This window comes from Penaeus vannamei, chromosome 2 (assembly GCF_042767895.1).
Source record: "Penaeus vannamei isolate JL-2024 chromosome 2, ASM4276789v1, whole genome shotgun sequence".
Lineage (NCBI taxonomy): Eukaryota > Metazoa > Arthropoda > Malacostraca > Decapoda > Penaeidae > Penaeus > Penaeus vannamei.
In genome coordinates this window covers 31,944,477-31,948,093 of record NC_091550.1, presented here as the reverse complement: position 1 = coordinate 31,948,093, position 3,617 = coordinate 31,944,477, and positions in this window count along the sequence as shown.

Below are 3,617 nucleotides of genomic sequence, written 5' to 3'. Positions count from 1 at the left end.
GCTGGTACCTGAAATTACAGCTTCATTTATTCTTCGAGTGTTGACTTTCCGTACATCTTCCCTCTTCTTTTTATTAATGGTCTATGTTAGTTCAACTAATTCTTTCTTGTCTCTGTTTGACGATACTTTCATGGCCCTACGTTTTTGCATAAGCTGTTTAGTTTCTACCGACAGCTTGCTGGAGCTTTGGTTGTCTTTCTTACCGCCTACTTCAAGTGCAGCTTCCTTTATTATGTCATTGAACTGTTTGTTGATTTGGTCAATGTTGAGATCTTAGTCGTCGAGAAGTGAATATCTGTTTTGGATGTTAAGGCTAAATTCTGTTGCTCTGATCTTCAGGTTAGCTAAGTTTGGCTGCGGTTTGCGTATGAATTTATTCCTCTCCCTTCTGAGTTGTACTTTAATTTCGCCTCTGACCATTCTATGGTCGCTGCCAACATTTACTTCCACATTTTTATTCTATTGCGCCTATTTGAAATTATGAAGTCAATTTCGTTTTTGACGTCAGATAGTGACTTCCATGTGTGTATGAATGTATTTATACATGTGCATGCACACATAAACACATTTTCAATCTCAATCTCAATGTTTATGCGTAGGGCGCTAAATGAGCGCATAACACGCATAGTAGCGATTGGTTGCTGGGGGAAGGGGGAAGGATCAAGGTGCAAGCGGAAGTGTTGGTGTTTGTGATGGCGTTTGTATTGCTAAGTGTTTATTTAGTTTGTTTGTGAAAGTGTTGAGTGTTTCAGCTTCGATTATGTGTTGTGGGAGCCTGTTCCAGTCGCGTATAGTACGTGGGAAGAATGGGTGCTTGAAAGAGTTAGTGTTAGTGTGGTATGTGACAAATTTACTGGTGAGTTCCTTGTGTTGCGTGGGTGTGCTGCGTGTAAGTATTCGTGTTTGTTGATGTCTACAAGGTTGTTTGTGATTTTGTACATGATTGTAAGTCTGTGTGCTTGTCTTCGTGTCTCGAGCAGGTCCATGTTAATCTGTTTTTTATGTGAGATGTAATACCAGGAGTATGTGAGTAGTTGCGATTAATAAACCTGGCCGTCCTAGTATTAACCTGCTCGAGTTTCTCAATGTTGTGTTTAGTGTAGGGTTCCCATACAGCCGCACAGTACTCTAGTGTTGGACGTACAAGTGTGTTGTAAGCTATGTGTTTAATGTCCGGGGTACAGTTGTGTAGGTTCCTCCTCAGAAGTCGGTGTCGGTTAAAGGTGAGATTGTTGGAAAGATGAATACCGAGGTATTTGTGAGTTCCTGTAGATGTTAAGGGATGGTTGTGTAAGGTGTAGGTGTAGTGGATAAGTATGTGTGATCTTGTGAAATGGAGAACTTTGCATTTATCGGGTCTAAAGGACATTTGCCATAGCCATTCCCACTGTTCAAGCGCGTCAATGTCTTGTTGGAGGAGTCTACAGTCGTCTTCAGTCTTTATAGGTCGTAACAAAAGGCTGTCGTCAGCAAAAAGTCTAGTAGAAGAATTAGGAGTCGAAAGTGGAAGGTCATTTATGTACAGAAGGAAAAGAAGGGGGCCAAGAACGGTGCCTTGTGGGACACCAGAAGAGAACTTTGGGGAACTTTGTCAAATGGTTTGGCAAAGTCAAGTAGTATGGCGTCAACTTGTTTGGTGTCACGTCTGTCTAATTGTCGTACAATGTCAGGATGAGTGGTGATTAGTTGGGTCTCACATGATCGTCTGGACCGAAAACCATGTTGTGAGTCTGTAAGGATGTTGTGGGTATCAATGTTGTTCATTATGTGTTTATGTGTTTATGTATTATGTGTTCAAAAATTTTGCAGACGATCGATGTGAGAGAGATGGGGCGATAATTCGTCGGGTCAGTTCTGTCGCTTGTCTTGAAGAGGGGGGTGATATTTGCACAAAGCCAGTCAGTTGGTAGGGTGAATGAGGCGAGTGATTGGGAAAAGATAGATTGAAGGATGGGGGCAAGGACAGGGGCACAGGACTTGAGGATTAAGGCGGGAATCTGATCTGGTCCTGTGGCTTTGTTTGTGTCAAGAGTAGTCATTAGTTTCATTATGTCTATAGTCAAGCGGCGGGATTAGGTATATTATCGTCTTCGTGTGTGAAAACAGACTGGAAGTGTGTGTTGAGTAATTGTGATTTGAGTTCTGGGTCAGTTACAAGAGTGTTGTTGTAGTCTTTCAAGGTTGTGATCGCCGTTGTGTCCTGTCTGCGCGACTTAAAGAATTTGAAGAAGTGTTTAGGGTTATTTCTGATGTTGTTTGCGAGGTAGGTGGAAATATGTTCGTGTTCTGCTTTCTTTATGTTCTTGGGGGGGGGGGGGGGAAGTCAAATTTTCTGTTGTGTTGTATGTTTCCGCGCGACTGTAGAGTCGCTGTTTTTTGCTATGTTGTCTGCGTTGCTCCCTGGAGAACCAGGGAAGTGTATGTCTACTTAAAGGTGTTTTCTGTGGGATGTGTTTGTTCATGGATGTAAGTATGGCGAGTTTAAGTTTATCCCAATTGGAGGTGAATGGTCTTGAGTGGGGATCAGTAGAAAAGTAGTCTGTGCTAAAGTTGGCGATGTCCTGTGTGATTGCATCTAAGTCAGCTCTAGAGAAGAGGAAAATTGGTCTGCGTCTCTGTTTTTGTCTGGTAGGTCTGAGGTCTGCGTCAAAGAGGATGATGTCATGGTCACTAAGTCCTGGGATAACCTTGGTGTTTGTTATGTCTAGCACGTTGTTCGTGAGGAAAAGATCTAGAATGTGTGAGGTGGTGTGAGGGTTACCGACGCCATTGGGACGTGTCATGATTTGTGTTCGTGTTGGAGTGTTAGTACTGTTTGCGAGAGTGAGTGAGTATTTATGATGTCCATGAACGTGTCGTGTAGTTGGCGTCTGTTTGTGTGGGGAATGATGGGGTCCGCAAGGTCGGTGAGTGGGGGATCGTTAGGGGACAGAGCAGTCCAGTCTATGTCAGGGAGGTTGAAATCGCCTGTGAGCCATATGTTTTTGTCTGCGTTTATGCGTGTTAGAGATAGTTCAAGCTTTTGTAGGTATTCTGTGTTACTAGAAGGCGGTCTGTAGAAAGCGGCAAGAAGGAGTGATTTACAGTTATAGAGTTGGAGTTGGATCCAGACGATTTCACAGTCCGTGTCAAGGTCAGGTCTAGGTTTAACAGTTAGTTTTGGTTTGGTGGCGATGAGAACACCGCCACCTATGCCAGCGTCAGTCGAGCGGTCTTACGTACTGCAGTCATGTTAAAGGGAGGGGGGGAAATTTCAGTAGTCATTGTCAGGAGTCAACCATGTCTCAGTACCTATTATAATGTCAGGTTTGTAAGAATGGAGGATTTGATGAAGCTAGGCTATTTTTTGTTAACCAAACCCGTGTGTAACTGTGTGAAGGATGCAGCTGATATGATACCAGCCAGCATGCTTGGATCTCTCACAGCAGTTATCGCACTAGATGGCCCTCTGGCCCCATTTGACAGCCCTCGTGCAGATCATGCACGGGTACTTGGGGCGGTAAGGGCCAGGGTTAACATTAGCGCCGGTATCACTGCAAAGGAGTAGCAGGAGAAGGATGGTGTCCCTGGAGTGTTTAGTTGTCTTGCTGTAGTGTTTATTAGCGTACCGTAGGGTT